General features: G+C 43.3%; 1 pseudogene across 1 annotated transcript; it reads right to left on the bottom strand.

Annotated features, from left to right (window-relative positions):
* Positions 1 to 18,306: 18,306 nt before the first annotated feature.
* Positions 18,307 to 19,404, bottom strand: LOC143547328 (mitochondrial import inner membrane translocase subunit TIM17-2 pseudogene; annotated as a pseudogene). Its single transcript, XR_013137753.1, has 2 exons — positions 19,350 to 19,404; positions 18,307 to 19,037 (listed from the first exon to the last, which is right to left on the bottom strand). The product of XR_013137753.1 is annotated as a mitochondrial import inner membrane translocase subunit TIM17-2 pseudogene (transcript).
* Positions 19,405 to 23,072: the final 3,668 nt, after the last annotated feature.

The raw sequence follows: 23,072 nt of genomic DNA, 5'->3' as shown, positions 1-23,072 counted from the left end.
TTGTCCCTTCCGCCAACCAGAGGGCGAGAGCTTGAGGGGGCGTCAAAGTTTATCCTTGACTGCCAAATACCTTGCCGCCTCTTTTTGTTTAGCCGGGCGGTTCTTACATTATTCTCCCTTGTCCTCTGCGTGTAGAGGTTTGTATTGTGGGGGAGATCTCTTCCCAGCTGTTTCTCTGTTTCGGCAAAGCGCTTGGCTGCCGTCATTATGGCATCCCACGTGGATGGCATACCGTCTTTACCCGTCAGAGTGCGGATGAGTTCTGGGTATTCAGCGCCCTGAATGAAAGCGGCGCGAACGAGGTCTTCACTGATGTTGCCCAGACTCACCTTCTTGGAGTTGAAGCGGGTGATGAAGTCTAGTAAGGATTCATCCTCTTCTCTGACACAGTTGAGGATCGTCCACTGCTCCTCAGTGTGTTTCCTCTGTTGACTAAACTGTTGACTGAACTTGTTCTGGAAGTCTGCCCAGTCATAAATGTGGTGGACCGGTAAACGGTCGAACCATGCTCTGGCTGCTCCTACCAGAGTCATCTGGAACATGTAGCACCACGTGGGTTCCGTCCAGTTACTGACGGTTGCCCCCGCAATGAACCTGTTCAGATGGTCATCTGGGTCGGATAGACCATCGTATGTGCCAACGTTGGACATTTGTTTGGCACTCCTCGGGGCGATTGCTTCTGCAATGTCCCTTGCAAATTTTGACCTTCCTGCGTTTGTAGCAGTAGGTCTAAAGGCCTTGGAGAAGTCGCGAGAGCTTTTTTCCGTGACTGGTTGGAATGCTTCCCCAAAGTTCCTTTTTGGCTGGGGATCCGTTTCCTTACGCTTCCCTTTCGCCCTATGGCGAGGGTTCGCGTCGGTGTCGGAGTCTTCCCCCTCGCCGTCTGAGTACTCGTGCTCACTACTCATGTTGAGGTGCTGGCGAGTACTACCGAATTCCTCAGCTTGTTGGACTGAACGCAAGCGTTCGTCCAACTCAGCCTGAAATTCTCTTTGACGTGCCTCGGCCCATGCCTTCACTTGATCAAGTGTTTGGCGAGGGGCTCGAGGTCGTTTTTCCAGCTGGGCATCAGTGAATCCCAGTGGAATATTTACTCCACTTGCCCCTACATGAGTGACTGGGGTAGTGTTCGTAAAATGTATTTCACTTGCCCCAGCTTGGGTGGCTGGGGTAGTGTTTGTAAACATTGTGTTGCCGGTGTTAACCCCAGTGGCTGGGGTTGTGGTTACCGGAATTTCTCTAGTCATCTTGGAAGTTTTGAAAAACTGGAGAAAGATGTAGTTCTAGCTTTATGCACGGATGGCGCCAATGAAGAAACACTAAGTGACCCCGGGCAGATTATGGATAATCTGGGGGCTAGATAATGTTTCCCACGAAGGTTAGGTCCAGCAGAGTAAGTTGTACTTTAGGGAACCTGCAAAACAGACACCGTAAGCTCGTCACTGAGAAGGGGGGGGTTCCTCCTTGTGACCACCCTCCGGCGTGAGAATCAGTCTATATTGCTCTTTGAATATAAAAGTATATGAATACTATTAGAGCAATTATCAAGTAAGTTATACGAGATAGTAGATGATCTTACCATTCCAAGATATTGGAGTATTTATAGCCGAAGGTAGGTTTTCTAGAAGGTACAGCCGGCTGAATAGTATTCCTGTTCAACCAACAGTGGATTACGCACAGGCCATACTGGTTGGTGGGTAGGTTACAGCCAACAGTAATAAAGTCGGCTGCACTATTCCACCAACTGTAGACCATGCACGTCCCACTGACTGTGGATTGTACGCAGGCCATGCTGGTTGGTGAATAGGTTACGGCCAACAGTAATACTATTCCACCAACTGTAGGCTGCGCCTGCTCCACAGTGAGGGTTGGTGAGTAGGCAGCGGCTAATAGTGACAAACAGTACTAGAGGGTGCTCCTCCTCGCACTGTTGTCGGTGAGCTGTCACCCTGTGATTGGCTCATGGGCTGTTCTGGTCAGATCGTCTGTCCTATCCATACCTTGGTAGGTATGGTACAAAAGATCTTTCAGAATCAGACTGGCTCATTTGGGCGGGATTGTTCCCGCCTTGCTCATGCCTTCATGTGACTGCTGAAGTAGCTAGTCTTGTACGTGTAGCCCTGCTGTCTGCGGGTAGCCTTCCCTGATGGCTTGTATCCGCAACTGCGGGAACAGGCGGGGTACTTCACCATTGGGAGGCTTTCCCTGCGTGTACAGCTTGCGTACTGCGCGTAAGATTCTATGAGCATGGTGGGTCCTGCGGGAGCAGATGGCCTTTGCGCAGACAACCCTGTTGAAGGTGAGTCTTGCGGGACCAACTGGTCTCTGCTGGGACCTACCTCTTCAATCATCAACACTTAATTCAATTAATTATACATAATATCTATTCTGAAGTTGTTAATAAACATCGGATGTTATTACATAAAATACATACATATCGATCATATATATCATGTCATACATGCATAATTATCTCTTAATTTTTATACATGTTTTGGAAATTAGTCTCTAATTTTACCTCTCTATGAATTAGGATAGAGACACATTATTTATTAATAAAGATCTTTATTGACAGAAATAACTTAAATTACCATTTTTACACTTCTCTATAAATATCATAACCGGATTTTAACATGTTCATTAACTCAAATCATTCTCTAGCTTTTAATAAACTCAAACCGTTCATTCTCTTTTCATATTCGACGACCATGGTAATTAGCTTTCTTCAACATCTTCTTCGACTAGTTGTTTTGTTAATTAAATTAAAATAATTAGATTGATTAATTAATTAAGTATGTGTTGAATATTGTAGGCTACTTGCTCAGCAGTTGCGGTTACGTTTGTTCTCAGTCTTGTAGTCATCGGATTGATGGTTTTGTTGCAACCTCAGAATTTGTTTACTATAAAGCAGTTGCATGTGATGTATGCTGTGTATGGAAACATAATCCGTGTGCTGGTATTCCCGATTGTGGCGTTGTGCCTGCACGGTTCGTTTGCTATACGTGTGGCGATGGTGGCAATGGTGATCTGGTGGATGCGGTTAAGGATTCAAGTGGCTGATTTTGTACCGTCTTTGGTGTCTTAATGTCAGCTTTTTTCGGTTTTGTGTTATTTTGGTTTGTGGGACTTAATTTCTAATGTGGAGGAAAACGGTGTACATATAAAGAGTAGTAAGAAAATAAATATAGAATAAACTTTATATATTATTATTCATACATACCAATACCATGCTAGTTCTAATTCTAATTACAAGTCTATTAAGGAAAATTTGTGAACCAAACCTGAAGAAACACTAAGTGACCCCGGGCAGATTATAGGTAATCTGGGGGCTAAGTAATGTTTCCCACGAAGGTTAGGTCCAGCAGAGTAAGTTGTACTTCAGGGAACCTGCAAAACAGACACCGTAAGCTCGTCACTGAGAAGGGGGGGGTTCCTCCTTGTGACCACCCTCCGGCGTGAGAATCAGTCTATATTGCTCTTTGAATATAAAAGTATATGAATACTATTAGAGCAGTTATCAAGTAAGTTATACGAGATAGTAGATGATGAAATGCTAATACCATTTACTGTCTTTTATAGCCGAAGGTGGGTTTCCAAGGAGTTTAGCCGGCCCAACACGCTACCAACTGTAACCTATGCACGTGCCCTACCTGTGAGTGGTGGATAGGTAGCGGCTGACACAGAGCAGGCGTGCCGTGCACTCTTTGTCTTCTACCAACTGCAGGCTAGGCACGTGGTCTGGCAGGAGTTGGTGGGCAGGCGGCGGCTATTGGTCACAGTGCTGTGGCGTGCTGTCTGCCACGCTGCTGTCAGTGAGCTGTCGCATTCTTGGTCAGATCTTTTGTCTTTACCTCGTCAGGTATCACGCAAAAGATCCTCCATCATACGGACTGGCCCATTTTGGCGGGAGTTTTCCCCCTCCCGCCTTTGCTCATTCTTTCAGGTGACACTGAATATTTGTAAGTGTTAAGCCTTATGCGTGTAGCTATGCTGTGCGGGTAGCCTTCCCTGATGGCTTGTATCCGCAACTGCGGGAACAGGCGGGTTACTTTACCATTGGGAGGCTTTTCCCTGCGTATGCAGCTTGCATACTGCGCGTAGGCTTCTCTGAGCATGGTGGGTCCTGCGGGAGTAGATGGTCTTTGCGCAGACATCCCTGTTCAAGGTGAGTCATGCGGGACCAACTGAGCCCTGCTGGGACCTACCTCTTCAAGTCCCCCCAGTCCAATGTTCTTCTCACGAATGTCTAATAAAGTGAGGTGAATTTTTGGACTTAAGCAAAGGGTTTTGAAAAGGGGTTTTTGTAAGGTTTTCCATGGGGGTTCTTCCCGCGGAAGTCCTTGTCACTTGCAGAAATTCCCGAGTTTCCTGCTTGGTCTTTGGGTATGATGCGGGTAGGTCTGTAACCTCCTCGCAAGTCAGGAGCATTGAGTCTTAGTTGTGTGGATTCTCCCTGTGGTTCTGGTAGTTTTTGAACATAGTGATCAATTATGTTTAAACCACCAATTCCATCTTGGAGCCTCAAACATCGTAGTACTCGATGTTCCCGCAACACGGGGATATTACTTCCGTTTTCACAAGCATTGCCCAGAAGATCCTTCCTGGTTTCAATTCTCAGCGGGTGCTAGGTATGTGAAGGGTTTTGCCTTTACACTGTACCTGCGTCCGTCTTACGGTTACTTTACTTCCAAGGTATTCCTGGCGTCCATTCCCTGCGGGTGCTAGGTATGTGAAGGGTTTTGCCTTTACACTGTACCCGCACCCGTCTTATGGTTACTTGGTTGCCAAATATTTTGGCTTCAATTCCCTGCGGGTGTTAGGTATGTGAAGGGTTTTGCCTTTACACTGTACCCACACCCGGCTTATGGTTACTTGTTTGCCAAGGTAAGGGGTATTTTCCCGCTTACTTTTTTGAACCTTAGTCTTCAAATTTTTAAATTTTGAAATTTGAAGAGTTGGATGGATCAATACCTCAAACGTCGTGCGACGGTTTCTTCTGACTGTGTCAGGACGTGCCAGAAGTTATGGCGACATGACATTATGTGGTCATTCCAGTTGCTTTTTCAGGCGCGTGGGCACGAGATTTCGGGCGCGTAGCCGCGAAATCTCTGACACACGTCCTTTTTGACAGCTGTTGCCAGTTCGCTTTTGCCACGCGTCATAGTTTCATTGCACCTTTGATTTCTCTCTCTTCCGTATTAAATTCATCGCATTAATTGCGATTGCTATATAAAGGGGGAGAAGGTTATTTGTAATTCACACTTTCCACTTTCATCTCTTCTTCTCCAGTAATTTCCGGCGAATTTCTCTTTTTCCGTAAAGCATTGCTCTGAAATCTCTTCTTTCTTCCACCATGTCTTCTCACGATGCTGATGATCAGAAGACTGCTGGCGAATGCCAGTGTTATCTTCCTGTCGAGCTGTACCAGTATATCGTCAGGAAGTTCATGCTCGAGTCTCTCGAGCCTGAGTTTCCTGAGCCCCACCATACTGTGTACGATGCCCCTAGTGGCAAAATCGGGGTTTATGCTGCATTCTTTGTCTACGGGAACCTTAGGTTTCCGTTGACAAAGTTTGTGTACCGTGTCCTAGAGAGGCACGGTGTGCACCTGACAGAGGTGCACCCCATGGCCATTGCCAAGGTCCGGCACTTTGAGTGGGTGTGCCGGATACTGGGCCTTGAGCCCCTTGTTGACCGCCTGATGACCTTCTATACTTGGAGGTGCATCCAAGGGTGGTACACTCTTACAACCCGTATCAAGGGTTTAAAGATTTGTACCACCGAGCGGAGTCTTCGCTCATGGAGAAGAGAGTTCTTCTTTATATCCGCTCGAGCCATCCCCATTGCCATGAAGTTCAAGAATGGCCAGCCGCTTCCGAACCTTCCCGCCATCAACTACGAGGAGGCGGAATGGTTCGCGAAGATATCCCGGGTCCAGTCCCCGGTTTTCCGTTTTCCGGAGTCGGCGATGGTGATGCTGGGGATGAGCCGGGTGTGGAAGGCGGCGAATGCGGATAAGGTTCCGATCGTCCTTGAATATGGTTCGAACTCTACCCCTTATGGTATGTCTTGTTTCTTTTTTGCTGACTACGATTTTTTCTAACTTTCTTGTTGATTTCAGAGGGTAACGATCTTCAGTCGCTCCTGAATCCGCGGGAGGAAGATGGTCCTGCGCGGATGGGTACTCGTGCTCTGGACGAGAACGAGTTGCCCATCTTAGAGCAGACTGCGGGTCGGTTCGTGGAGGTTTACCCGCCAGGCCAAGAGATCCTGAGCCACCGACGGCCAGGTAAGCCTATCTTCTACCCTGAACCTCTCAATGCTGTGCCTGCTGCTGGAGTTCATGACATTTCTTCTTCTGAGGAATCCGCAGAAGGTCCTCCACTGGTGCGGAAGAAAAAGGCTGCCGTCGGGAGAGGCAAGGAGAAGGTGGCCTCTACGGCCGACCCGGTAGTCCTATCTGACTCGGAGTCAGATAATGCAGAGGTGGCGGGGAAGCCCGGTGGTGAGGAGACCACCGCTCCGGAGGCTGCAGGTGTTACCTCCGGGGAGGCAGCGACGACGACGGTTACCGGTGTCAAGAGGCCGGCTCCATCGGGTTCGCCCCCGCTCGTCCGTGCGTTCAAGCTCAAGAAACCCCGTAAGTACCCCCATAATTCTTGTCTAGATTTGTTGTTTCAAATAAATTTTTCTAACACTTTTGCTTGTGCAGGTGTGGATGTTGACGCATTCCAGGGTGGAGTTGGAGTAAGTATTCCCCCGCCAATGACGGTAGGCTCGGTCAGCCTTCCCGAGGCGTCGACCCAGGCGTCTACGCTTGCTTCCGCTGGTTCCAGCCTTCCTGAGGCTGTTCCAGCTGAGAAGGTGTCTCCGCCGGCCGTGAGTGCAATTTTTACAGCATCTTTCACGGAGCCGGCGGTTACTGTTGCTGAGGAGACGGCGCCAACAATGGCTACCACGGCGGCTGCCACTATACCTGCGCCACCGGCACCGGCGGCCGGACCATCAGGTACGCGCCGGGCTTCCCGCCGATCTACGCCACCTTCCCGTCTGCCTGACCTGTTGGATGGATTTCCTTTAGGTTCAGGTGATGGGTTTGGCGGCTATCGGCCTGTTATTGACCCTACAGGTACGTAGGGTTCTTTTTTCTTTGTATATTTTTGTCATCTTTTCCTAACTGCCTTTGTTTCTTTTGCAGTGTCGGATTCCAATGAAGTGTATGTTCCAAGATGGAACATACGCCGAGGAACAACCCTTCGCACCCCTGTGGAGTGCGTGGATTGGGCTCGCCACGCTGCTCCTCATGGTGCGTTGGGGGAAGCCATGGCTAGCTACCAAGAGGGTAGGCTAACCAATGAGCTTCGGGTTCTCCAGGCCCGAACGCAGCCCCGCGTCGAGCTGCTTTGTCGTGAAAACGACAAGTTAAAAGCAGCTCGCGCCAAAGATGTATCTGAAGCGCGGGCTCTTCGGGAGGAGAACCGGCAGTTGGCCGCTGCCGCAGCCGAGAAGGAGAAGGCATTCAAGGCCCTCGAGGTTGAAGTCCAGGCGCGACTCGAGGCCCGCTCCAAGGCTGAACAGCTTCGGCTGGCCAAGGAGACTGCGCGAAACTCAACTGAGAGGGCTGCCAAGGCTGAAGCTGTTGCTGAGCCACTTCGCGAAGAGAATGAGCAGCTTAAATGCAAATTAAAGGCTCTTCAGCATGCTCATGACGCCTTGGCAATGGAAGATGCCAAGAAGCTGCAGGAGATCCTTGACCAGAGGGGGATGCTTGACCGTACTGAAAGGAAACTCAAAAGCGTCGAAGAAGCTGCCGCCAAGGAAGTTCAACTTGCCAACCTTGATAAAAGCGGAGCCGAACGTGCTTACAAAGAAAGTCAAGCTACCCTCCAATGGCTGCTTCGAGAAGCGTTGCCTGAGGTATCTTCATCTTTTTCTTCACGCTTTCCGCTCGTAATTAGAAAATGTTCTAACTTGTAATTCTTTTGTAGGTTGTGCGTCGGGTCCTTTCAGAGACCTCTTACGACGATGCAATGAGCGCAGCCCTCAACGCTTCTCACGAGGATGGGCAGAAGACTGGCTTCCTGCTTGGTCTAGGGTTTGCTGAGAGAGGCTTTCCGCCCTCCAACTTCCCTTTATTCAATGTTAATACTGAAGCTGCTTATGACCAAGCTGTGAATCAGTATGCTGCCTTCCCGCATCCAGTGGTGGAGAAGGTGAATGAAGCTGCTGCTGATGATGGGCTAAGCATCCTTAAGGCTTTCCTTGGGCAGCCGCGCTCTGACGGTGCTGGTCCAAGCGGAGGTGGCCCTGAAGCCTGATCTTGAAGATCCCTTCCCCCTGCTAGGATAGCCTTGTATAGATTTCTTTTAGGCGGGTAGTTACCCAGCCATTCTTGTAATTGATTGTGAAATATTAATCTCTTTGCGTATAAGATTGTTATTTCCTTGGGTTCTTTGCTTTATAAACTTATGACTTGTATACTTAGTTTAAATTAGCAATTTCCCAAGTGTTTAGAATAAGAACCTTTGAACGTGGTTGATGATGGGTTAAAGTTTCGCCTCCTCCCTCGTGATTGTGCGGGTAAAACCGTCACTTGCACTTGGTAGGATGGCTAATCTTTACCCTCTATCTGACCTGCGTGTAGGTTTTCCTTTTCGAAATTTCTAAGGCATTAAGTTAAACCTTTGAACGTGGTTGATAATGGACTAAAGTTTTCGCTTCCTCTTTCGTGATTGTGCGGGTGTAACCGTCACTTGCACTTAGTAGGATGGCTTTAACTTTAGACCTATATCTGACCTGCGTGTAGGTTTTTCTTATCCTTTTAAGTGTTCATAAGTTAACCTTTTAACGTGGTAGACGGTAAGTTAAGTTTGGCTTCCTTGTTCGTGATTGTGCGGGTAAGACCGTCACTTGCACTTACAAGGATGGCTAAACTTTACCTACATCTGACCTGCGTGTAGGTTTTCCTTAGAACTTAACATTTTGGCGTTGTGTTTATGCGGGTATTGCCGCCTTCCACACGCAACTACTTCCCGTAAGGGAAGTTCATAGGTTACAAGCTTATTAATACATCATGAAAGGAGAATCATTTCCATTAGAAGTGGCTCTAGGCCTTTTCTTTACAAGTTGGAATTGATCTACATATAACATTTGCGTAATTGAGCTCCATTCCATGTTCTAGGGATGGGAGTGCCATCGAGCCTTTCGAGCCGGTAAGCGCCCTTTCCCAGAACTTCTTTGATAATGTATGGCCCTTCCCAAATCGGGGCCAACTTTCCTGGGCGTTGTTGGTTCGAAGCCTCGTTGTTACGCAGTATGTAGTCTCCTTCCTTGAAGTTGCAGAGTTTTACCCGCGTGTTGTAGTATTTTTGCATTTGTCGTTTGTAGTTTTCTTCACGCACGGCGGCTAAGTCTCTGCGCTCTTCGGTTAGCATAAGGTCTAACCGTCTTTCCGCATCATTGTCTTCTGGTTGGATTAAGACCCTTGGTGAGGGTAAACCGATTTCGACTGGGATCATGGCTTCAGTGCCATAAGTGAGACTGAACGGGGTTTCTCCCGTACTGGTCTTCTTCAGCGTTCTGTTTGCCCAAAGGACGTGTGGAAGCTCGTCCACCCAACCGGATCTATGTTCCAAGAGTCTTCTCTTTATGCCTTCGACGATGCTCTTATTTGCTCTTTCCACCTCACCGTTACCTTGCGGGTGTGCCACTGAGGTAAAGGTGTGGGTGATTTGAAGTTCTTTCAGCCACTGCTGTAGCTTCTTGTCAGCAAAGTTGGTGCCATTGTCGCTTACCAAATTCTGTGGAAGTCCAAAACGACAAATAATAAATTCCCAAATAAATTTTTTGATATGCTTTGCGGTTGTTTGGGCTAAAGGTTTCGCTTCTATCCATTTGGTGAAGTAGTCAATGGCTACCACTAGGAACTGAACATTCCCAGCTGCTGTTGGAAATGGGCCTGTCACGTCAATGGCCCACTTCTGAAATGGCCACGAGGAAGTGACAGGAACAAGTTCATTTTTCGGGCGATGCGTGTTGGGTGCGTAAAGCTGGCAAGATCTGCATTTTCTGATGTATGCCAACGCGTCCATATGCATCCCCGGCCAGAAGTATCCCGCGTTGTTTAGCTTGGCTACCACAGCGCGGGGGCCTGCGTGTATTCCACAGATGCCTTCGTGAACCTCCCTTAGGAGGTAGTCAGCATCTTGGTTGTCCACGCATCTTAACAATGGGCCAAGAAAGTTACGTCTGTAAAGGGTGTCATTGACCAGCTGATAATTCAGTGCTTTACAGCGTAGTTTTCTTGCCTGTGACTTCGACTCTGGTAACGTTCCTGCTTCAAGGTATTTTATTATTGGGGTCATCCATGTTTCTGTACCGGTTTGGATGACACAAATTTCCTTGTGCGGGACTGATGGTGTTTCGAGGAGCTCCACGCGGATGTCCTTTCCCAAGTGGGTGAAGGCCAGTGATGCAAGCTTGCTTAACGCATCCGCAGATTTGTTTTCGCTGCGCTTGACGTGTATCACTTTACAATCATTAAAATCGCGCATGATGGCTTTGGCTTGGGCAAGGTACAGGGCCATTGTGTCGTTCACAGCCGTGTACGTCCCGTTTATTTGGTTTGCCACTAGCATGGAATCTACGTGGGCTTCCAAATTTTTTACACCCATCTTTCGCGCAATCCTCAAACCGGCCAGGAATGCTTCATATTCAGCTTCGTTATTCGTACTTGGAAAATCCAGCCGAATAGCATAAGTATATTCCTGGCCTGCTGGATTTGTTAATTTTAACCCTGCGCCTGAACCCTCGTTACTAGCTGCTCCATCAGTGTAGAGTCGCCAGACTTCATCGATTTCGTGTGCTGGGGAGGGTTGAACCTCCTCCTGGCACTCTTTCTCCCGTGAAGCGGGGACTTCTGCAATAAAATCAGCCAGGACCTGACCTTTAATGGCTGGTCTCGGCTTGTATTGAATCGCATATTCTCCCAATTCAATTGCCCATTTAGCTAGACGTCCCGATAACTCGGGTTTGCCTAGAACATTTGAGAGTTTGAAGTTGGTGAGAATAGTGATTGGGTGACCCTGGAAATATCGTCTCAACCTGCGTGAAGCGTGTATAAGTGCCAAGACCAGTTTTTCCAGGGTAGAGTACCGGGTTTCCGCGTCTGCCAGCACGCGGCTAACATAATAGATTGGCATCTGGATGCCTTTTCGTTCTACAAGCAGGACTGCCCCGGTTGCTCTATCTGTTGCGGAGAGGTATAGGATTAACTCCTCCCCCGCTTGTGGTGCCGTGAGTGTTGGGAGTTCGATCAGGCGTGATCGAATCTCCTGAAAAGCTGCTTCCGCTTCTGGTGTCCAGCGGAAGTGCGTTTTCTTTAAACAATTTCTTAGCGTTGACACAAAAGGGAACGACCTATCCGCATGGTTTGCCAAAAAGCGGTTAAGCGCGACTAGTCGTCCATTAAGTGTTTGAGCCTGTTTTATGGTGGTAGGTGATTCCATTTTGACAATGGCTTCGACCTTTTCAGGGTTCGCTCTGAAGCCATCTTTAGTAATAATGACTCCTAAGAACTTCCCTTCTTCCACCCCAAATGAACACTTGCTCGGGTTGAGCTTCATGTTTATCTTTCTGAGCGTGTTGAAAGTTTCCTCAATGTCTTTCAACATCGCCTCTGGCTCGGGGCTTTTGATGACCAAATCATCCATATAGACTTCCAAGTTTCTCCCAATTTGGGCGTGAAACTCTTTGTCCATTAGTCGTTGGTACGTGGACCCCGCGTTCTTAAGTCCGAACGGCATCATTTTATAACAAAATGTGCCATCGGGCGTCCGAAAGGCGGTTTTGTCCTGGTCATCTACAGCCATGTGGATTTGATGGTACCCCTTATACGCATCCAAGAAGCATTTAAGGCGAAATGGTGCCACCGAATCCACCTTGAGATCAATTTCTGGCAACGGATAACAATCTTTGGGGCATGCTTTATTCAAATCTTTGAAATCTATGCACATGCGCCATTGTTTGTTATTCTTCGGTACCATTACGGGATTTGCAACCCATGTTTGATATTTGCTGACGCGCACGATGCCCGCATCAAGGAGTTCCTTGACTTGGGTTCTGCACGCGTTGGTTTGCTCGGGCCCCATTACTCTGCGCTTTTGTACGATCGGCGTAACGGCCGGATCGCATTTGAGCTTATGCTCTGCCTTTCCCCGGGGTACACCAGTCATGTCGGCTGGTGTCCACGCGAAGATGTCTGCATTTCGCTGCAGTAAGCGCTTGAGTAAGGTGCGTGTTGGATCAACAATTGTCGGGCCAATGGTAACGGCCTGATCGGGATATTTCCCATTGAATGCCCACTGTTCAGGTTCAGTGATGGTTTGTTTGGCCATCTTCGGTTTGGGTTTAGAGGAGACAGATGCGATGCATACCTGGGGAATGCCCGTGATCATCGCTACGCCTTCAGTTGTTGGCCATCCCATCATGCCGTGGACTGAGGATACCACGGCGTTGAATCTTGCCATCCCGTCTCTCCCGAATAGGATGTCATACGTATGATGTGGTTTTTTCATCACAACAAAATCCACATCCTCCGTGCGTGAATAATTCCCATCGGTGAGAGTGACGGGGAAAGATAGGATGCCCAAGGGGGTGTTCATGCTGCCGTCAAACCCTTCCATTGAAGCGTAGACCGTCTCCAGGCGTTCCTTGTCTTCATCATCGAGCTTGTCGAAGAACTGCCTGTACATCACTGTCGACGATGCGCCATTGTCAACGAGGGTGCGGGAGGTGATGTAGTGCCCCAGCTGGCTTTTAATGATAATGGGGCCTTCTTTGTTTGGGCCTCCCGGCACTCGCGGGAAGCGCACTTCTGCTTCCTTCCATGCGCATGGTTCGGTCATCGGTCTCTTCCTTCCTCTGACCTTACCATGGACCATGTTGATGCTGATGTCGACGGGCTTTCGTCCGTTACCCCTGTACCTGTTGTCGTTCCTTCCTCCCTTCTTGATAGATGCCACGAGGTGTGCGAGCCTCCCATCCTTGACGAATGTCTCGACGATGTCCCTCAAGGATGTGCACTCCTCAGTGCTATGGCCCTTTGTCCCATGGAAGTCACAAGACTTGCTTTGATCCGCATTGGGTTTCTGTCGGATCGCTGGGGCTTTTGGCCATGGCAGTTTTTCCGTGGCGAATATCTCCGTGACGCTCTTGGTGAGTGGCGTCCAACGGTTTTTCCGGTTCGAAGGGTGCGTGTTGTCCCTTCCGCCAACCAGAGGGCGAGAGCTTGAGGGGGTGTCAAAGTTTATCCTTGACTGCCAAATACCTTGCCGCCTTTTTTTGTTTAGCCGGGCGGTTCTCACATTGTTCTCCCTTGTCCTCTGTGTGTAGAGGTTTGTATTCTGGGGGAGATCTCTTCCCAGCTGTTTCTCCGTTTCGGCGAAGCGCTTGGCTGCCGTCATTATGGCATCCCATGTGGATGGCATGCCGTCTTTACCCGTCAGAGTGCGGATAAGTTCTGGGTACTCAGCGCCCTGAATGAAAGCGGCGCGAACGAGGTCTTCGCTGATGTTACCCAGACTCAGCTTCTTGGAGTTGAAGCGGGTGATGAAGTCCAGTAAGGATTCATCCTCTTCTCTCACACAGTTGAGGATCGTCCACTGCTCCTCAGTGTGCTTCCTCTGTTGACTAAACTGTTGACTGAACTTGTTCTGGAAGTCTGCCCAGTCATAGATGTGGTGGACCGGTAAACGGTCGAACCATGCTCTGGCTGCTCCTACCAGAGTCATCTGGAACATGTAGCACCACGTGGGTTCCGTCCAGTTACTGACGGTTGCCCCCGCAATGAACCTGTTCAGATGGTCATCTGGGTCGGATATACCATCGTATGTGCCAATATTGGACATTTGTTTGGCACTCCTCGGGGCGATTGCTTCTGCAATGTCCCTTGCAAATTTTGACCTTCCTGCGTTTGTGGCAGTAGGTCTAAAGGCCTTGGAGAAGTCACGCGAGCTTTTTTCCGTGACTGGTTGGAATGCTTCCCCAAAATTCCTTTTTGGCTGGGGATCCGTTTCCTTACGCTTCCCTTTCGCCCTATGGCGAGGGTTCGCGTCGGTGTCGGATTCTTCCCTCTCGGCGTCTGAGTACTCGTACTCACTACTCATGTTAAGGTGCTGGCGAGTACTACCGAATTCCTCAGCTTGTTGGACTGAACGCAAGCGTTCGTCCAATTCAGCCTGAAATTCTCTTTGACGTGCCTCGGCCCATGCCTTCACTTGATCAAGTGTTTGGCGAGGGGCTCGAGTTCGTTTTTCCAGCTGGGCATCAGTGAATCCCAGTGGAATATTTACTCCACTTGCCCCTACATGAGTGACTGGGGTAGTGTTCGTAAAATGTACTTCACTTGCCCCAGCTTGGGTGGCTGGGGTAGTGTTTGTAAACATTGTGTTGCCGGTGTTTACCCCAGTGGCTGGGGTTGTGGTTACCGGAATTTCTCTAGTCATCTTGGAAGTTTTGAGAAACTGGAGAAAGATGTAGTTCTAGCTTTATGCACGGATGGCGCCAATGAAGAAACACTAAGTGACCCCGGGCAGATTATAGGTAATCTGGGGGCTAAGTAATGTTTCCCACGAAGGTTAGGTCCAGCAGAGTAAGTTGTACTTCAGGGAACCTGCAAAACAGACACCGTAAGCTCGTCACTGAGAAAGGGGGGTTCCTCCTTGTGACCACCCTCCGGCGTGAGAATCAGTCTATATTGATCTTTGAATATAAAAGTATATGAATACTATTAGAGCAGTTATCAAGTAAGTTATACGAGATAGTAGATGATGAAATGCTAATACCATTTACTGTCTTTTATAGCCGAAGGTGGGTTTCCAAGGAGTTTAGCCGGCCCAACACGCTACCAACTGTAACCTATGCACGTGCCCTACCTGTGAGTGGTGGATAGGTAGCGGCTGACACAGAGCAGGCGTGCCGTGCACTCTTTGTCTTCTACCAACTGCAGGCTAGGCACGTGGTCTGGCAGGAGTTGGTGGGCAGGCGGCGGCTATTGGTCACAGTGCTGTGGCGTGCTGTCTGCCACGCTGCTGTCAGTGAGCTGTCGCATTCTTGGTCAGATCTTTTGTCTTTACCTCGTCAGGTATCACGCAAAAGATCCTCCATCATACGGACTGGCCCATTTTGGCGGGAGTTTTCCCCCTCCCGCCTTTGCTCATTCTTTCAGGTGACACTGAATATTTGTAAGTGTTAAGCCTTATGCGTGTAGCTATGCTGTGCGGGTAGCCTTCCCTGATGGCTTGTATCCGCAACTGCGGGAACAGGCGGGTTACTTTACCATTGGGAGGCTTTTCCCTGCGTATGCAGCTTGCATACTGCGCGTAGGCTTCTCTGAGCATGGTGGGTCCTGCGGGAGTAGATGGTCTTTGCGCAGACATCCCTGTTCAAGGTGAGTCATGCGGGACCAACTGAGCCCTGCTGGGACCTACCTCTTCAAAACCCCCATAATATAATGATCTGAAGTTTTTATTATCTTGGTCCCTAGAAATAGCAAAAGCTATATGGGCCCTTCTTAGTTTTAGTGTCATTCATAGAACGTTTGAAAACCTTAGGTTTGGTGCCCAACCCAATCCATTTGTAGCCATTAACAATTTCTTTTATTGAGTGGTGCATTCGGTTTCAAATGATGCCTAACTCGTACGGTTGTACTTTTTTATTCTTTTTTATTTTTTTAACGACAACTTTCTATTATTTAGAATTTTCTTCTTTTTTTTTTTTATAATAATTTCTATTATTAAGGAAACTTGAACCAAAACTTCCCAAGCTTTTGTGTTTTAACCTTTAAAGGCTTTAGAGCATTCCTAACCCATCCCCTAAAATTATATGGGAAGGGTTTGTAAATTATAGGGTGGGGTTGTGAGTGACTGTGAGTGTAAATTATAGAGTGGAGAGAGAAAAGTTAGTAATTTTTTGTAAATTTAGGGAAAAGGTAGTGATCTTTTTGTAAATTAGATGGTGGAGAGAAAAAACTGTAATGAAAAAAGTATAAAAAAATATTATTTAATTGAACAGAAGAAAAAAATGTACTGTTTTTTAGTGTAATTATATGATATATATGGATATAGGAATAGAAAACTGGATGAGAATGCTCTTATTTACAACTTTTGATTCCCTTTAAACAAGTTTATATATACACATAACTAGCTTTTATCCCCTATGTTACAGGGATTGTTTTACACTTTTTGTTTCTAATATATATATATATATATATATATATATATATATATATATATATTTTAATTTTATTTATTGTAAGAAAAATTAATAATACATTTAAAGATTTGATGATGATGATGAAAGGGTTTCATTATAACTCATTTAAAAGCTATCTGGGTTTGGTAAGACCCATGACCCACTTATTTTTTTTACTATAAAATTGTTTTCTTAATTATAGATAATATATATATTTTAAAAAAAATAGGATATTAATTTTTAGCACATCCCTATTTTATAGGATTTTCATATCAAATATTTGGTGATATTAATTTTTAATTTAATGAGATGTTATAACCCGTTTAAGGACTATCTAGGTTTGGTGAGTCTCGTACCCGTGAATTTGGGTCAAATGCATAAGAGCATTCTCAATCTGTTCCCTAAAATTATGTGAGGGGAATTTGCAAATTATATGGTATGGTTATAAATGGTTGTGAGTAGAAAAGAGAGAAAATTTATATGGGAAAGTTAAATTTGAGGTTTCACTATAAGTACTGTATAATTTTTAAATATTTTCATAAAGTAGTTGTGAGTGAAAGAGAGAGAAAATATAATGATAAAGGTATAAAAATATTATTTAATTAAACCGGAGAGTGAAAATATAGTGTTTTTTAGTGTAATTATATGATATATATGGATATAAGATAGGGAACGGGCTGGGAAAAGAAACCTCCATTTACAAATAAAACAATCTGATGGCTTGAAATGAGCCGAAGAACAACCTAAGGGTTTTTAAAGGTTTTCTTTTATATATTTTTTAGATTTATTTTTTCATAAAATTAAACTACATGTGTAACTCTAAACTAACTAAAAATTTAACTTTTAACTTTTAAAATCATAAAAAAAAACAGTTTTTTAATAGGTGAGAGTGTCGAATTGATATACCAGCAATTAAATTTAGTATTTCAATTTTCTCAATATTTTTTATTAATAAAATAATCATTCTTATTTTTCTTTTTTCAGCCCATCAACTTCACTCTCTCTCACCTGTTGGATGTAGAGGTGTAAACAAGCTCAGCCAAGCCGGGTTTGACTTGTTTTGACTTATGAGAGCTCAAGCTCAATCTTGACTTGTTTCAAACTCTTTTTCTAAAGCTCGAGCTCGGATCGTGAGTTATTTGTCAAACTCGAACTCAGTTCATTTATTATTTAATTAAAATAAATTTTTATTTGCTTTTATACATTTTAAAAAAAACTTTAAACGAGCCTAAAGTTGGCTCGAACTCATGAGCAGTACCTTAAACGAGCCAAATCTCGGCTCGAGCTCGGTTGTGTAGTGTAAGATTAATATATAGTAGTCCAAAAATGATTAAAACTTAAAAACACACAAGGCTTGACAGAGCCTAAATGATCTTCCCATACAAGACTCTAGCTTGAACTCAATAACCAAACGAGCTTTATTTGAGGCTCAAGCTGGATAGGGTTTGGCTCGTTTAGCTCGCAAGCGCCTTGGCTCATTCACACCCTAGTTGCATCGCGCATCTCTATTTGTCTGTTTCTTTTCCAAGCCTGCAACGACCATTTCACCCACACTGACGTCTGTAAAAATCGACCGTTCACGTTGGCATTAACGTAATAATTAATTATTAATTGGTTTAAATACAAAACAATCTAACCTGCATGTTTTAAATTGTTCAAAGTTTTTTTTTTTTAAATATTTTTTAATTAATATAAGTGCTAACAGTTTGTTTCTGTGTACAAAATACAAACTGGGAGTTTATAATTTATTAATTTACACACCCAAAATGTTTGTCTTCAATAAGCTAATCATGTTGGTATACAACCCAATTTCACATCTATAAATGAAATATTCTTAAAAACAACATAAAACTTCGTTGTACTAACAAATTTATTACATTTACACAATGAAACCTCGTATGACCTGGGTTTAATCCGGTATATAGGTTAAGCGGTTATCTTAACAAATGGTATCAGAGCTACAATTTAGCCTGATTGTTGATTATTTGGTTAAAAACATTTATACAAAAACAATCCCTCAAAACAAACCTCACAACTGAAATATATATAACCTCCAATCTCATTCCAAAAACCAAAACCTTTATCTGCTAATTTACTTGTATTCAAATGAAGGCGGGTTTGGAGCATCAAAACTTTCTAAAACCTGCGTCTTCACGCCATTGCTTGGGCTAGTTTCCTCTTGTTTCCCGCCACCGAACAGCCCTCCAAACCATGAAGACGATGATGTTGATGATGATGACGATGCCATGCCATCAATGTTTACTTGAGCTTGATTCGACATATGTCCCATGGGAATTGGCGGCAACGCCTCCTCCATTGGAGGCAAATTCTGTGGCGTGCTCATGATCTTATTCAGCATGATTCCCACCCCCCTCAATCATAGCAAGTAAAACTCCACAAAAAGCTGCCGATCTTGAGGCAGCACCGAGCCCCTGCCCATCTGGAGAAACCCTCCGGTGGCTGCACCGGCTATTATCAAGTTCCACGGATCCTCTTTCTAGCGGAGATACACCATGTTGCAATCAAAAGTGGAGAAAAGCCCGCCCCAGACCGCAAAACTGCCACCAACGCGCGGAGCATTCATCTGCACCGCTTGACACCCGCCAACGAAGCGCAAGCCTTTGGGTGAGTTGTAAGTGCCTTTCAGAAGATGAAAAGCCGAACCCCCAACCGCACCCATGCCAAAGGCTCCACCGATGTCGTCTAGTATGCGGTCGGGACATGGTTCACGAGAGGTCTCGGGGGTTCCCATTGTTGATAATTAGATGCAATAAATAATAAATTTCCTGCCTGCAAATAATAATATGGAAATTGACCTTGTAACATTGATCAACTATTTATACTTAGAATAATTATGTTTCAGTAAACCCTAATTTATAATAATAATCTATCTAATACACACAGGTGTCAAATTTCATAAAATTTAATTATGTTATAGATTGTGATGCAAACTGGTCTACAGATTCATAAGATCCCTAATTTTTGTAAACGTACATGAAATCTACATATGATGCTACTGTATTGTATTTAGCTCAATTAATAAGCAAATAAAAGCCTAAATTGATATTTTTTGAAGCAATTGACTATTTAAAGTTTACCTCGTCGCCGGTGTTTGAACGGATGGATTGACGGCGACGGAGTGTTTGGCGAAATATGTAACGGAGGACAGAGTCGCTAGTTTATATAATTATTATTATTTTCAGTTTGCACCCTGAAGTTTTATTATTTACTTACGTTACCAACTATTTTATTTTCTTAATGTTTGCGTTAATATTTTTATCCTTTTATTAATGGTCGCACATTAATATTAACACAACTCCTTATTAATTAATTAGCTTTCTGCAGCAATAGATTGATCTTGCACAGTTTACGTGTCGAGGAGCTCAAAAAAGCGAGCCATCCTTGAACCAAACACCGCAATTTGTAAATCCTGCTGTGATAGGTAGTAATTTTTTCTTTGTATTTACAACTGGTACCTTCTGTAGCTCATACACGTTTTATTTTAGCCCGTACACAATCTCATTTCATCCCTTTATGTGTAATGTTGTAAATGTTTCATAAACGATTATGATGTTTTATACAATGATATTGCACGTCTCGGCTCTGCTGTTTATGAATCAAGCTATGTCCAAAGCAAATAAGATGCGGTTTATGCAGGCTTTTATTATTATTATTATTATTTATATTTTGGGACTTATGAATTTCTAAATCATTATGTAATTTAATTATATATTATGTAGGGCAGGCTGTTCTACTCAGACTCATCATTCTAGAAACCGCCACAATGAAAGTATGTTTTTCATTTTTGTTCTCTTGTTAAAAGAAAAGCTTGAATCTTGATTGATAATTTAGTTACATGCTATCTTGCATTCTGTTTCATTTGGGAAAATGATAGTTCTTAATTTATTTGCTGATATAAAACCCGTATGGGAATCATCATCTCAATTATTTGACACCCATTATCTTTCTATATAATAATAACTAGGATAATAACCGGTGTTACACACGGGTCGAAAACATATCAAAAACAATATAAAATGTAAAAAACATATTCAATCAACACAAATATTTGACATAAGTTTTTTACCAGCAGATATTACAAAAGATGTTAAACTATGTCTATAACATAAAAGGAAAATACTTTATAAATAAATAATTCAGTAAATAAGAAATAATATAACATAAATGAACCATTATACCTGAAAAAAATAAAAAAAAAACACATTAGTAACAGATTTTGTAATATTATTTGAAACTAAGCTTGCAAATACATACCAGGTTTAAACTTATATTTTCACCCGTGTAGAGTTTTCGTTCAAAAACCTTTTGAAACAAAAAATGTCGGGTTTAAAAACCGTTGCTTGCATTCGATTCTTCGGTCATGAAATAACAATAATAATAACAACAATAATAATAATAATAATAATGTGTAGATAATTAATGAAAAGAGTAGTATAGAGAAAGGAAAATATAAAACAAAAACTTACAGATTGATCCATGAGAACCATCTCCATCAAGAAGTCCTCATTTGGAGTGTTTGTTATCCTTGACTAGGGGTGTTCACGGTTCGGTTCGAAACCGTGAAACCGCCCAAACCGGTTAGCGGTTTGGTTTCATGGTTGGTTTTTAATCTTAACTTTTGGTCGGTCGGTTTTAAAAATTTCAAACCGTAATGAACGGTTTGGTTTACGGTTTATGTCGAAAACCAACCGTATAAAACCGGACCGGACCGTGTGATTTATTTATGTAAATATTTTATATTATATATGTATGTACATAGGTATATTACCATTCATAATTAAATCATAGTTGTTAAGTGCTATAAAATTATACCAACAGTTACGAAGAAATGGGGTAAGCCCCAAATACCAATCATACACACTTGTGTTTTGTTTATTTTCAGACAGCTTTGTGCTTTTTCTATCTCAGATAAGCTTGTCTTTGAACTTAATGTGGACAAGTTGTGTTTAAACTTATCAAAATATGCAAATTGTTTACAACTTTACTATTAACTATATCAATTTTTATCTCACATCTTGTATAAAAACCCAACAATCTTAAACCGTGAAATCAAACCGGAACCAAACCGTTACTAACGGTTCGGTTTGGTTCGTTTAAAAGTTCTACAGTTTGGTTTCGGTTTACAAAATCGTAAACCGTTGTTAACGGTTTGGTTCACGGTTCAAGCTAAAAACCGCGAAAACCGGACCGAAAACACCCTTATCCTTGACGGTCCATACTCTCAAAACTCTAACCTTAACTATGGATGGAGATGTTTTGAGAACATCAATTTCATCCAACATTGTAAAGCTTTGAACCTCCATTGTAATATGTTTTAAATCAAACGATAAAAGACTTTACTGAAATAATTCGTTTAAATATAAAATTTATAATTAACAGTTGAAGAATTTACTTTATAAAAGCTTCAAAGGCAGAAGATTGTTTTAATGTGGAGAATGCATCTATTAGCGGATGTTATATACTACATGTGGAGATGTTTATTTTTGATAAACACCGTAAGTTCAGAAACTGTTTTAATTAAATAATAAATACAATAAATCGAATTCAATAGAATGCAATAGACATCCTATAAATAAAACCCTATAAATAAGCCCATAAATGCAGCATATAATTTCTAATAAAAATCCAGGACTTGATTTTTGGAACTACAAAAAATTAAACATCTAACTGTAATAATAACCCAATTTGACCTATTGACTAATTTAGAAACCATTTTAATTAACCCGTTTTCTTTTCTTTTATTTTTATTGAAATGTTTGCCGGGGATCCATCCCCTTTAAAAAAAAATTCCTGGTGTGCATTTTATAAGATTGTTTTAATTGTGTTTTTGTAAGATTGTTGTTACATGATTGTTTTAATTAAAAATAACAATTTTTGTAAGGTTGTGAATTTCTAGTCAATATATAACTAATTGATCAACTATATTAAAAAAGATTTTAGTTTTCAAAAATAACAGTTTAATGTTACTAAAAATTAATTGTGAATATGTGGAAAATAATTATATGGAAATGTGATGATGTGGATTCCTATGTGGACATCCTAGAGTAATGACCCGTGGATAGAATTGAGTTGCTTTATTATATTAGTTAGATTATAACAGTTAGGTTCCTATCCATATATAATAAGATTTTCAAATTTTAAATTGATAGGTCAACAAAATAAATGAATATTAGTGAAACTTGGAAAAAGGCGTATAATGAACAAAAAATCACATCATATAAACATAATTTTAAGTAACAAATATATTAAACACACGTCCTGTTTGCGGTGCGCGCATATAATGTATATATGTGTGAACGCTCGGGTGGGCAAAAGTGAAATTGCACTAATTTTGACGTTATTTTACTAATATCGTGAAAATAACGTTAAAAGTGACGGAAGGTTAATCAGGCATCATGTGGTGGCATTGATAGCCGAAAGAGAAGGTACATACACCAATTTACCGGTGTGCCGATGGTTGAGTGTTATGTGCCTTATGTCCAAGGTTTGATGCAAAACTACTTTCGAGCCGGGGGTCTCACTGGAAGCAGCCTCTCTATTCCTACGGAGTAGAGGTAAGGCTGTCTACATCTTACCCTCCTCAGACCCTACCATAGCTTTGCTATTGGTGGGATATACTGAGTACGATGATGATGATGATGATGATGATGATGATGATGAAACATATTAAACATCATATCGATTAACCGATAATTTAAAAAAAATATACCTTTAAACCCTAAATAGATTAAAAGATAAATCGATTAATAGAAATATATTAAATATCAAATCTATTAACCGTTAGTATAAAAAATCATGCA

This window comes from Bidens hawaiensis, unplaced genomic scaffold (assembly GCF_021521415.1).
Source record: "Bidens hawaiensis isolate Kalapana, Puna unplaced genomic scaffold, B.hawaiensis_p1.1 tig00014712_1, whole genome shotgun sequence".
Lineage (NCBI taxonomy): Eukaryota > Viridiplantae > Streptophyta > Magnoliopsida > Asterales > Asteraceae > Bidens > Bidens hawaiensis.
This window is presented reverse-complemented; position numbering and strand designations above follow the sequence as displayed.